We start from the raw sequence: 13688 nt of genomic DNA, 5'->3' as shown, positions 1-13688 counted from the left end.
GCAAACACTGAGAAGGCAGCCACCTGAAAACCAGGAAGAGAGGCCTCACCCAAACCCAACCATGCTGATACGCTGATCTTGGGCTTCCAGCCTCTAGAACTGTGAGGAAATAAATTTTTGTTAAGTCGCGCAGTCTATGGTACTTTGCTATGGCATCTTGTGTTTGCATAAAACACTCCTCAAATTGAAAAATATGCAACAGGGACCTAACCCATAATAGAATTGAATTCATTTCAATGAATGAATTCAATTACTTTCAGCCAAACCACCATGTTTATCATCAGTTAACACTGTCTAAAAAAATTTTATTGGAATACAGTCGATTTATAATGTTGTAATGTTGTATTAATTTCAGGTGTACAGCAAAGTGATTTAGTTATACATATGTGTATATCCACTCTTTGTTGAATTCTCTTCCCATATAGGTCATTACAGAGCAGTGAGTAGAGTTCCCTGTGCTGTATCAGTTCAGTTCAGTTCAGTTCAGCCGCTCAGTCATGTCTGACTCTGCGACCCCATGAATCGCAGCATGCCAGGCCTCCCTGTCCATCACCAACTCCCAGAGTTCACTCAGACTCACATCCATTGAGTCGGTGATGCCATTCAGCCATCTCATCCTCTGTCGTCCCCTTTTCCTCCTGACCCCAATCCCTCCCAGCATCAGGGTCTTTTCCAATGAGTCAACTCTTCGCATGGGGTGGCCAAAGTACTGGAGTTTCAGCTTCAGCATCATTCCTTCCAAAGAACGCCCAGGACTGATCTCCTTTAGAATGGACTGGTTGGATCTCCTTGCAGTCCAAGGGACTCTCAGGAATACAGGAATTTCTACAGGAAATCAGGAATTTCTACAGGAAATTCTACAGGAATACAAATTCTAATTTATATTCTAAATTAATATAAATTCTATAAATTCTACAGGGCCCATATTATAAATATAATTAATAATTTAGTCTAATTATATAAATTAGACTCTCAGGAATACAGGAATTTCTACAGGAATACAGGAATTCCTGTAGAGTCCAAGGGACTCTCAGAGTTGTATTCTGGGACAGCAAAGGTATTGGGTCCAGGAGGCAATGTGTTCACTGTATTTTTTTTAAGCCTATTTTGGGGGTATGATCTCATGGAGGAGTTCCTCTATCTGTCACTTTGAAAAGTAGCATCATTATCTTCCATGCGTCTCAGACTGGTAGCTACATGTGCCAAGCCATTTGGTTTTATTTAGCCTTTCTGTGAGGCCCTTATATTAGGAATCTATTGCTCCTAGAGCAATTACCTCAGAACTTAGAGGTTTAAAATAATACACATTCTTTGTCTCACAGGTTTTGCTAGTCATGAATCCAGGCACACCTTAGTTGAGTCCTCTGCTCAGGATTTCACAAGGATGTGATCAAAGTTTCCACTGAAGCTGAAGTCTCATCTGGAGGCTCAACTGGGGAAGAATATGCTTCCAAGCTGACTCATGTGGTTGTTGGCAGGATTCAGCTCCTTGAGGGTTATTAGACTGAGGGCTTTATTTCATTTTTGGCTGTTGCCCAGAGGCCACCTCCATTCCTTGTCATGTGGGCCTCTCCAACATGCCAGCTTGCTTCATCAAAGCCAGCTGGGGAGTCTGCCAACAAGATGGAGATCACAATCTTTTTCTGACCAATCATGGAAGTGGCTTCCCTCAATGTTGCCCTATACTATTAGATAGCAAAGAATTACTTAAGGGAAGGTAAATACCAAGTCATGAATACCAGCAGGTCCAGACCATTGGAGACCATTTTAGACATACTTACCATAGTACTTTGCTGGTTTGAAGGACAGTATAAGTAGGTGTCTATTGTGCCTGAGCAAAAAGACTTCTAGCTCCAGAAAAGAGTACAGATTTCAGCTCAGCTATTTCTACTAAGTCTGGACTTGGATAGAGTTTCTTACCTTCTTTAGATCTCAATTTCTCCTTTGGGAGATACAGAGATAAAAATACAGGATTTGCCTAACTGTTGTGAAAGTGTAGGAAAAGTGCTTGCGTCTCTCATGTGGGGTGTGTTCATGGCATGTTGCTATCTCTTCACCCCCATCATGGCTCTAAATGAAACTTTAATCAGTCTGTTTGGTATCGCAACCCCACCCTAAACTTCCTGGAAGTCTATTGAATCTTCATGATTTTTGTTATATCTCATCTGATTAACAAATAAATGAATGCTTTTTGGTAGTTATAGTTTCCAAGCATGATATTTTTATAAAATAACCCAAGGGAATTAATTGTGACCTTAAACTGTCATAAGATTTTCTCTGCTGCCTTCACATACACAATCAACTTTATTTATGTAGTATTCATATCATTAATTTCCTTGATTTACAGCTATAAGATGGTCATTATGCATGATCACTTATTTTAGAAATTACATGAGGGTAACTTGTAAGCATTTAGACTCCTCTTAAGCTAAATCTATGATGCCAGTATGATCCCCAAGAAGCTACTGAATTAGGTGATGGGAGATCCAAAGAAAGGAAGGGTGTTTAATTGTAATTAATAAAAGCTCAAAAGGCCCCTAATCAGGAGTTAATCTGAGGTCCCAGCAATACGTGAACCGTGAACTTTCAGATGTTCAAGCTGGTTTTAGAAAAGGCAAGGGAACCAGAGATCAAATTGCCAACATCTGCTGGATCATCAAAAAAGCAAGAGAGTTCCAGAAAAACATCTATTTCTGCTTTACTGACTATGCCAAAGCCTTTGACTGTGTGGATCAAAACAGACTGTGGAAAATTCTGAAAGAGATGGGAATACCAGACCACCTGACCTGCCTCTTGAGAAACCTATATGCAGGTCAGGAAGCAACAGTTAGAACTGGACATGGAACAACAGACTGGTTCCAAATAGGAAAAGGAGTATGTCAAGTCTGTATATTGTTACCCTGCTTATTTAACTTATATGCAGAATACATCATGAGAGATGCTGGGCTGGAGGAAGCACAAGATGGAATCAAGATTGCTGGGAGAAATATCAATAACCTCAGATATGCAGATGACACCACCCTTATGGCAGAAAGTGAAGAAGAACTAAAGAGCCTCTTGATGAAAGTGAAAGAGGAGAGTGAAAAAGTTGGCTTAAGCTCAACATTCAAAAAACGAAGATCATGGCATCTGGTCCCATCACTTCATGGGAAATAGATGGGGAAACAGTGTCAGACTTTATGTTTTTGGGCTCCAAAATCGCTGCAGATGGTGATTGCAGCCATGAAGTTAAAAGACACTTACTCCTTGGAAGGAAAGTTATGACCAACCTAGATAGCATATTCAAAAGCAGAGACATTACCTTGCTAACAAAGGTCCATCTAGCAAGGCTATGGTTTTTCCAGTGATCATGTACGGATGTGAGAGTGGGACAGTGAAGAAAGCTGAGTGCCGAAAAATTGATGCTTTTGAACTGTGGAGTTGGAGAAGACTCTGGAGAGTCCCGTGGACTGCAAGGAGATCCAACCAGTCCATTCTAAAGGAGATCAGTCCTGGGTGTTCATTGGAAAGATGGATACTAAAGCTGAAACTCCAATACTTTGGCCACTTCACGTGAAGAGTTGACTCATTGGAAAAGACCCTGATGCTGGGAGGGATTGGGGGCAGGAGGAGAAGGGGACGACAGAGGATGAGATGGCTGGATGACATCACCGACTCGATGGACATGAGTTTGAGTAAACTCCAGGAGTTGGTGATGGACAGGGAGGCCTGGTGTGCTGCTATTCATGGGGTTGCAAAGAGTCGGACACGACTGAGCTACTGAACTGAACTGAACTGAATCTGAGGGCACAGACCTTCCATACTTCCCACCCTCCATATTTGTGGAGAGCAACACTGTTCTCTGTTCTCGAGAAGAAAGCTGGGTACACACCCACCCTCTCTGATGAGCCACATTCTTTCCAGCTGATCAGCCTGGACATGGCCTAGTTTTGGTTTTGTTAATAAGAAAGGCAAGGTATTAAATAGATCACAAGATGCAAGCTATTCACAGAGGGCTTAAAGCGAAACCACAGTTAGACTGAAATGGACTATGTCAAGTACATTTCTCTTCGGTCAAATAAAAATGTAGGACTTGTACCATGAAAGTCATTAACCCATAGAAAAGCTAAGAAAAAGATTTTAAAATGATACAAATCTACTTTTCATCTCTCTGTAAACACCCTCCTAAAGAAATTATAGCATTCACACCAAATGTGCATCTGGTGCTAAATCAAAACTCATAAAATGTCATCGAAGAAAATCATGAAAGCAAAATCCCTCAGGAGTGTGGCAATGCCATCGAAGTGTTACATTGGTCAGCTTCCTGTGTAATGTGAAATAAGCCGCATATGACTGTCATCAGTTTTTAAAATGCACTTTTCCAATTAGGATAAATTATTCCTGGGCAAATAATACAGTTTATGAAAATCCCGAAGAAAAGCTTTGTCTAAATCCATGTCAGCTTTACACGAGAAGGCCCAGGAAGATTTATGGGAGATTTCGTGCTTAGTCTTCCTTCCCACCTAGTGCCTTTTAGTGAGCAAACTTACAGCCTCTTTCTTCCATGGGAAAAGCAGTGTGCAGAGGTTTGGTTGATGGCCTTTCCTGAGTAAAGGCAGATAAGAAGTTTTATGGGTAGCAAGATTTAGGCTTGGAGGATTTACTCCTGGATTATAACCAAGACAAGGGAATGAGGCAATTGGAACACATTTTCTTTAGGTTGTCTTTATAGATTGTTTGCTGATTAATGGCCTTTTCAAAATGTAAAATCTCATAAGTCTGATACCAGGGCTAGTTCTGTGCTTTCTGTTGTTAATCTAAATATATCGTCATTAGGTTTGTTACTTTAGCAAAAGGCAGAGACAAACGACTTGTTTCTTCATTGGTTTCAAACTGAAGCCAGCTCTCTTCTTTCTCTTTAAAGAGCTCTTTGTTCAAATATTATGATCTTTAAATGTCTGATTTGAAACCAGTCTGGAGATCCTTCCACCACTTGCAAATATTGCCAAATCTTAGAGGCATTCACAATCCTTGATGAAGGTAGAAAATTGTGCATTGAATTTCAGGGAGTCTTCCTCCAAGAGCAGTCATGGCCTTCTGGTATTTCAGTGAAATGCCAGGCAATGTCCATGACTCAAATACAGCAACAAATGATACAAGGGCCATGTGTGTACACATTCCAGATTGATAAGTTTAGCCCATCCTAGATAGAAAATGTGTCAGCGTATGTTGAAAGGGGAAAATAATTAGAGAATATTTGCTGTTCTTTTTCTTCTAGTTTCTTATGTACCACCTCTTGAACAGTGGTTTTGCTGTCCAGGAAAGTTTTGGCAATGTCCAGAGGCATCTTTGTTTGTCACAGCTGAGGGGTGAGTGCTACTGGCATTTAGTGAGTGGAGGCCAAAAGCACAGAACAGCTCTCTCTCCCGCTGGCCTCTGCCCTTGAGAATTACCTGATCCAAAATGTCCATAGTGCCTAGGCTGAGAAACCTCACTCTAGAATCATGACTGAGTCCATGGAAAGTACTAATTGTGGGCAGATGGAGTGGGGGGTTATGTTTTCATTGGCTCAGTACATGTTTGAATTAAGAAAAGGTCAAAGACTTGACATTTTTCACCTTCAAGTCTCTTAATGGATCAACTGTTATTTCAAAGATTAAAAAGGGAAAAAAGTAAGTGCTGAATGTATAATGAAGTCGTGTCCCTTCTTTTTTCTTGATCTGCTTCCCAAGAGAAAAGAAAGAAATCACCCACAGACTGAAGTTTACCCTTCTTTTGTGTTTGAGTTAATTAAACAAAAGAATGAACGGCAGTCCCCATGTGGGGGAAGGTGGTATCCATGACTTCAGGCTTTCCCCCAGATGTGTAACTCTCTGGGTAGTGAGTTGGTTACTACAAGGTGTTGCTGCAAACTGTCATTTTACTCCATGATTTATAGGGTATGTCACCTTCAGTCACTCAGTTCAAGTTCCTTAGCTGTGTGCGTGCTGACTGATTCCTATGCAACGGGTGATCTTGCGTTGAGAGCAGCTGGTTTCCCTTAAATGCCCATGTCTCTGTTTGCTACATTTCTATGACAATGTGTTCACACCAATATAATTATGACTGTATTAGCACTTGCCCTGTAAACCACATGATTCAGGGCTTTATGAGTATGTAATAAAAACTCTCTCCAGGCAGAAACTTGTCTCAGACATGGAACTTTGGGGGTGGGGGCAGGCGTAAACGGCCGGTGTTGATTAGGACCTTCTGAAGTCTGTGGTCATTAGAACACCCATTTATTGGTCAGCGCTCCACAGAGCCAAGATTGTGTGCTGTGAGATTTCAGTCTTTAATCGTTTAGCTAAACATAGGACCTTTGCCAGGTTTCATCCGCATCCATTAATTCTTTCAACAAGTAGCTGAGTGTCTCAAATGGGTAGGGGCAGATGATCCTTCAGTGAACAGCACAAAGTTCATGTTCTCATGGAGCTTACATTCTATGGAAGGGGAAGGAAAGGAGGAAGGAATTGAAGAACTGTCTCTCCTTGGGAACTGTAGGTGAGGACAGTGTCTGTGAGAGGTGGTCTGAAGAAAGAGTCCACTGTGGGAAGGGCATTCCTGGTGGAGGGACCAGCCAAGGCCAGCCTCTGGCTTGATGTGGAGGGCCCATAGGTTGATGCATGAAGGGCGAGAGTGGGATGCCACACAGATGCTACCCAAAGGAGCCAGGGTATATCTAGACCCTTCTAAGTCCGGGTGAAGAGCTTGAGTTCTTCAGCTAAAGTTGGAATAGGCTGGGGGGCGGGGGGCGGAAGGCAGAAGTGGGTATGAGATGACTACAGGTTAAAATAGATCCCTCTGGCAGTTATGGGCAGGAGAGGAAACAGGATGACCATTTGAGAGCCAACTGCTAAAATCCAGATGGCAGTATTGTGAACGGGTCTTCAGGGCCTCGTCTGCACCACCCTTGAGGGAAAGAGCACAGCTTAGGGCCATTCAGGAAGTGAGGTGCAGGCCAACACCTGCCTCCTGCTAGGGGCACCGTCCACTGAGATGATCTGCGAGATCAGGAGGGATGGGTGAAAAGACACGGCCTTTGACAATTGGTTTGCTCATCTATGAAATGGGATTTAGGAAGCACATCCTGCAGAACTGTGGAAAGGGTCAATGAAGGCTGACAAGCTCACAGCCAGTGCCCGTAATCAACTTATATCCTGGTAAATCTGTTGTTTGCTAATGTAAACAGATCACACAGCCATGACCACTTTCCAGGGAGGGGAGAGGGTAAAGTATTACCTTTAAATTGTTCCCAGGTTGTGGTAGAGGCCCGTTTGTGTTCGATCTGATGTATAGAGAACCATCCCAGTAACTGACATGATTAATTGATTTATTTGCTGTTTTTCCATGTCCACATACTCTTCACTCCTCTTTCCCTTTCTCTTATGGTTTTGCATGCACGTGTGCTAAGTTGCTTCAGTCGGGTCCGACTCTGTGGCCCCATGGACCGTATCCTGCCAGGCTCCTCTGTCCATGGGATTCTCCAGGCAAGAATACTAGAGTGGGTAAACATTCCCTTCTCCAGGGGATCTTCCCAACCTAGGGATTGAACCTGGGTCTCCTGCACTGCAGACAGATTCTTTACCATCTGAGCCACCAGGAAAACTTGGCCGGGCTCTCGAGCACAGCCTCAGTAGTTGTGGCTCATGGGCGTAGTTGCTTCATGGCAAGTGGAATCTTCCTGGACCACGGATCAAATCCGTGTCTCCTGCATTGGCAGGCAGATTGTTCACCATTGAGCCACCAGGGAAGCCCCAATTCATCCTGTTAAAGTGTCCAATCCAGTGAGTTTTGGGGTACATTTACAGAGTTGTGCCACCCTCACAACTCTCTAGTTCAGAACATTTCCATCACCCCCAAAAGAAACCCTATGCCCACTAGCAGTCACTCCCCATTTCCTCCTCCCCAGGCCCTGGCAGCCACTAATTTGCTTTCTGTCTCTGGATTTGCCTCTTCTGGACATGTTATCTAAGTGGAATCATGCAATGCATGGCCTTTTGTGTCTGGCTTCTTTCACTGAGCATCATGTTTTCAAGGCTCATCCATGTTGCAGTTAGCTCCTATGTCTGAGCTGTATATTTATGTATATTTTTTAAAATAGAAGTTTTTTGCACAGTGGTTATAGTTGGTAGGAAATTCTACCGATCAATTTTATTTTCTCACATGGCCAGCCAGAGTTTATTGATGTATTATCATTCCCTTAGTGCATCTTACAACTAGAACATTATCTCCTTTGTACCCCTGCAGTGTTTCCATCAGTGATTTCATCTTTCCACTTAGTTTGGAGCTGTCTCCCTTGTTCCCAGTTCATTTTTTTTCTTTCCTTCTGTATAGTCCAGTGCAGGGCTGATAAACTATCCCCCAGAGGCCAAATCTAGCTTGCCATCTTTTTGCTACTGATTGAAACAGAACCATGCCCGCTCATGTGCACCTTGTCAGTGGCTGTCTTCCTGTTATAGTGACCATGTTGAATTGTTGAAAGGGACCATATGGCTCACAAAACCTAAAATATTTACTAACTGACCTTTATCACAAAAGTTTGCCAACCCCAGTTATAAACATCTGATGGATGACAGAAGCTAAGTGTTTATTTGCTTCTAATCAGAATGATTTGTGACTCATGGTGGCCTCTCTGGACAGGGGCAAAGTGTTTTTCGCTCAGTCATGTCCAATTGTTTGCCACGCCATAGTCTATGGCCCACCAGGCTCCTCTGTCCATGGAGTTCTCCAGGCAAGAACACTAGAGTGAGTTACCATATCCTTCTCCAGAGGATCTTCCCGACCCACGGATCAAACCCTGGTCTATTGCATTGGCAGGTGGATTCTTTAGCACTGAGCCACCAGGAAAGCCCAGACAGGGCAACTCATTGACAAAAATCATGAAGATGAAAAAATCATTTGTCGATGTCACTGTTTTCCTCTCAACAGGAGGGTAAAAACATATTCCTTCAATGAAAAAAGATGTTAGATTATTTCTAAATATTTCAAGGCAGAAAGAATGTTGGTGAATGTAACTGTTACCTTGGGGATTATAAATGTCATATTGTGATCACGCACACCCATATATACTACCCAGTGGTATACATATGTGTATCAAACTTGACAGCGGGTAAATTACTTAAGCCTTCCTCAACTCAGAAAATGCAGGAACTCTAGCTGAAGGCTTCTATGATTGCACCATTTGGGCTCCCATTATGATCAGAACCCACATGTTTGGAGTCTTGTAAAACACAGGCAATTTTCATGTCATTGCATCTTCGCCTGCCAAGGCAAACTGGACCCTTTTATCTGGGCTGAGACATTAGCCCAGAGTCACCTTTTGGCTTGGATGCAACTTCCTTCCCTTCCTCCCTCAATTTGAGGAACAGAGAATTTATGGTCATGTTCAGTTCAGTTCAGTTCAGTTCAGTTGCTCAGTCGTGTCCAACTCTTTGAGACCCCATGAATGGCAGCACGCGAGGCCTCCCTGTCCATCACCAACTCCCGGAGTTCACTCAAACTCACCTCCATCGAGTCGGTGATGCCATCCAGCCATCTCATCCTCTGTTGTCCCCTTCCCCTCCTGCCCCCAATCCCTCCCAGAATCAGAGTCTTTTCCAGTGAGTCAACTCTTCGCATGATGTGGCCAAAGTACTGGAGTTTCAGCTTTAGCATCATTCCTTCCAAAGAACACTCAGGACTGAACTCTTTTAAAATGGACTGTCTGGATCTCCTTGCAGTCCAAGGGACTCTCAAGAGTCTTCTCCAACACCACAGTTCAAAAGCATCAGTTCTTCGGCACTCAGCCTTCTTCACAGTCCAACTCTCACATCCATACATGACTACTGGAAAAACCATAGCCTTGACTAGACGGACCTTTGTTGGCAAAGTAATGTCTCTGCTTTTCAATATGCTATCTAGGTTGGTCATAACTTTCCTTCCAAGGAGTAAGCGTCTTTTAATTTCATGGCTGCAATCACCATCTGCAGTGATTTTGGAGCCCAGAAAAATAAAGTCTGACACTGTTTCTACTGTTTCCCCATCTATTTCCCATGAAGTGATGGGACCAGATGCCATGACTTGGGTGGTAACAGCCAAATAGTTTAACATCCCTGAGGTTCAGTTCCTCGTTTGTAAGATGATGATGGTGAAATGGTCTCATCATTCAATTAATAAATGTGATAATGAATGTAAAATGCAATTTCTAAACTATAAAGTACTATATAAACATTCATTATCATTAATGAGAGTTAATCACAGTTCATTAAGAAGCCCTGTTTAATTTTTTATTGTGTTTTCGTAACAAAACATTTTTTTTAAACTTGGCTTTGGGTTGTATTACATTTTAAGGGAAAAATATTCTGTCAGGGCAAAAAATATTTCTTTCACTTTTCTATAAATAGAATTTCTTATTTTCTTAAAATAATTCTTACTTTCAGCTACATGAGTAGTATGTGGAAACATTATTGTTATAAAAGAGTCAAACTAGCAAAAATAAATAAAGTAAATTGATGAAAATGTATTCTTCATTGCCCCACCACCATTAGTTACTCACTCAAGGGAATCCAGTTTTAACAGTTTGGAGTTAAAGTTCTTCTGCTGTATTTTCACACATATTTTATTTATTTTTTATATAAGTAGAAATATATTTTTTATACTGTGGTATCTTTTTTCCAGTTATGCACATGTCTTGAAATATTTTTGCCATTATGTTCTAATAAATAGTGGATTATTGACATTAAATATGTTATCTTGGACTACCAGCCTATTCTTCATCTAAATTCGTACCCACAATAAATAGAAAGTATTGCCTAGAAACCTGTATTCTTCCAAGCTTCTCAGAAAAGATTAAGAACATCGAATGTGTCATATGTGGATGCTTGGAGCTTGTTGAATTGTGTGCTTTTCCACCATGGCACAGTCAGACAATGTAAAAATTTTGAAAATACAACTTATAAGGGGGCTTGGCATTGATGTTAGTTGGTGAGTTTCCATAATTACAGGCACACGGAAAACTGTCAATTGTATTTGACATTCAGGTTTTCAAATCTAATATGAATGCTGCCATTGCCCATTGTTGGAAAGTAACATATGTTTCCCATTCACTTTTGTGTGAGGGCATTGTGAAGTATAAGTTCTTTGCAGTGCTGTATTTGTGAGTCAGTGTGGGTATGCAATCCCTATGAAAATCTAATGAGGTTTATAACATTGATGGCAGAATATATTTAATTATTAACCACCTTATTGTTTGGTTTGGTGTGGTTAATTTCATGTATTTTAATTTTATAGCTTTGTAAAAACAGGATCAAGTATAGAACTCTGAAATAAAGCAGAGTGAATTGTGTTTTCTCCTCACCTTTTCTATAAAAATAAAGATTACCTTTTTTTATTGGCAAAATATCGATCCATTCAGAAGTCTAATATCTTTCAGGAAACTGATAGGAAAACTGCTTTCATATCACAAAGAATATGCTTCTCCAGTAGGAGTGGCTTTTTTAAAAAAAGCTAGAAGTCTGTTTTTAATCTCAAATTTAGTTAAGGAACAGTTCTGATGGACGTAGAGGATTGCCAAGGGAAAATGCTTTCCTGCTGCTAAAGAAATGATGAAGCAGGCAGTGTTTATTTTTATAACAATGTATTTTGATCCTGTGACAAATGTTTCACCATGACTTTAACATTTTTCCTATTCTAATCTAAATTGTATATGTTAACATTTTGATCTGTCCTGACTTCTAAGACCACTAGGATGCATTTTTGGTGTTGAAGACTTTTCTCTCTGGTTTCATGGAGGTTTAATTCAATTACATGGTTGATGAATGTCTCCCATTTGCAAACTATCTGGTCAGTGCCGTCGTGGGATAAAAGATGATGAGACCAACAGTCTTCCATCTGGGGGAGGACAAACCCATCCCTAAATAACTTGGGCACAAAGCAAGAGAGTAATAAGTTTTATAAGAGAGTCAGAGAAAGAAGAACAATGTAGAAAGAAAACAAGGAAGGAAGTTAATTTAAATATGGAAGATCCTGGAGGTCTTCTTGGAAGAGGTGAAAATATTGAGAGATAGCTGAAATGTAATAGATTACTATGAGAGTGCTGGGTTTAGAAAGCAAATCTTCCTTTGTGGACTGGAAAGCTTAAAAATATAGCACAGAGGTGGCACTATGGCTGTCCTTTTAAGGACAAAATATAGGGACTAGACCAGTGCAGTCCAATATGACAACCACTGGCTACAAGTGGCTGTGTAGGTTTCAATGAAACAAAATAAAGTTAAAGATTCAGTTTCTCAATTGTACTAGCCACAGTTGAAGTGCTTTGTGGCCACCAGGAGCTACAGGGGGTTGAAGGCACAGTGGAATGATTGTTAATCAGTGTCTCTCAGACATTTGCCAGCACCTGGAGGGCTTGTTAAAACACAGGCTTCCAGGATCCACCACCAGAGAGTCGAGTTGGTAAGTCTGGGGTGGGACCCGAAATTCTGCTTTTCTAACCAGCTCCCAAGTGATGGGGACACTGCCAGTTCAGGGACCTCACTTGGTGTAACACTACTGTAAAACAGTGTTCCTCAATCAGTTTTAAACTGTCACTGTGTGGTCTATTGGTACACATGATTTTCAAGAGTAAAACTGAGCTACTCAAAAAAGAATATTAAAATACTTTTTAAATTTACAAACTTGAGAACTCGATTAGCAGATTCAACAGATACATAATTACATTTCCATGAATATAATCAGAACAAATATAGGAAAAAAAGGAAAGAACATCTAGAGAGATTTCTCAGTGATTATTCTGTATTTGTCTGTGTCTCCTCAGGGTGAACCATGCTGGTCCTTGTGGACCAAACTGTTACAGCTGGAATATCAGCTTGAGGATCCTATCCTTCGTGCTGTTTGTAATAGCGATTCCTCCTGACTTGTAAGCAAGGAAATTATATCATCCAAATCACAGGCAGAGAACTGTGACAGTGGAGAGGTGTGGTGGGGAAAGGATGCAGACAATGCCAAGGCCTTGGCAGAATTTGGGCAGAAGGAACTATGGGCGGTGAACAGGAGGGGTCAGATGCCTAACACGTTGAGGTCATAGAATCAACAGGATTGGCCAGCTAATTGGCTGTGGGGTGTGAGGAGGAGGAGAGATGCAATGATGACTTTGTGGTTTCGATCCTGAGCAACTGGACCGGCAACAGTGGCACTCACCAAAACAGGAAACACAAAAGGCGCCACCGTCACTTTCCACCAAGAAGCCCGGTACAAACCCTTTTTGTTATCCCTCAGTTCAAATTGAAGCTTTATTCACCTCTGTGGTTTTTCTTTAGGGTATTACTGGGCTCTTGTTTCAGAGATGTACTTTACAGGTCTTTATCACACGCATCAGAACAGCATCCTGTTGGGTGAGCGACTCATAGGATGATTATCTGTGTGTGAAATGACACAGATAATCAGTGTGCTAGGTAGATCCCCTGGAGAAGGAGATGGCAACCCACTCCAGTATTCTTGCCTGGGTAAGCCCATGGACATAGGAGCCTGGTGAGCTACAGTCCGCGGGGTCGCAAATAGTCTGGGAACGACTGAGGAGGTTCGGCACTCTATTTCATTCGACATTATAGTGAACCTTCTCTGTGTCAAATCCAGCACCCATATAGCATTATCTTAAGCGGTCAACAAAATCCTTATTGAGAAGAAATCAGACTCAG

This window comes from Bos grunniens, chromosome X (assembly GCF_055505025.1).
Source record: "Bos grunniens cultivar Pamir isolate PY7600 chromosome X, Bosgru_T2T1.0, whole genome shotgun sequence".
Lineage (NCBI taxonomy): Eukaryota > Metazoa > Chordata > Mammalia > Artiodactyla > Bovidae > Bos > Bos grunniens.
Note: the sequence above shows the minus strand (reverse complement) of the source record.